The sequence below is a fragment of the Rhincodon typus genome, chromosome 1 (genome assembly GCF_021869965.1).
Source record: "Rhincodon typus isolate 14 chromosome 1, sRhiTyp1.1, whole genome shotgun sequence".
NCBI classification, from domain to species: Eukaryota; Metazoa; Chordata; class Chondrichthyes; order Orectolobiformes; family Rhincodontidae; genus Rhincodon; species Rhincodon typus.
This window is the reverse complement of record NC_063332.1, coordinates 99,359,946-99,360,261: the sequence shown is the minus strand read 5'-3', so window position 1 is coordinate 99,360,261 and position 316 is coordinate 99,359,946.

Here is a 316-nt window from a genome sequence, read left to right as displayed (position 1 = left end):
TGCTGCTTGGCCTGCTGTGTTCATCCAGCTCTACACCTTGTTATCTCGATGAAATTAGGGACCTCTTGGTAGATTGTGCAATGCCAGAAAACAGTTTGAGATAAATTTCCATTCTGTAGAATACAAAAACCAAGGTAATGCTGAACCTTTTATTTGGTTACAAGAAGAATGTGTCCCATTATGGGCACATTATGTGAAAGTGGAGGCAAAACAAATTAAATCTGTTCACCAGTAGAGATCTGATAGAAATGCTCAAAATTCTGAAGGGTTTTACCAAGAGAGAAACGTAGCAATTGCTATGTAAAAAAAAAAAAAA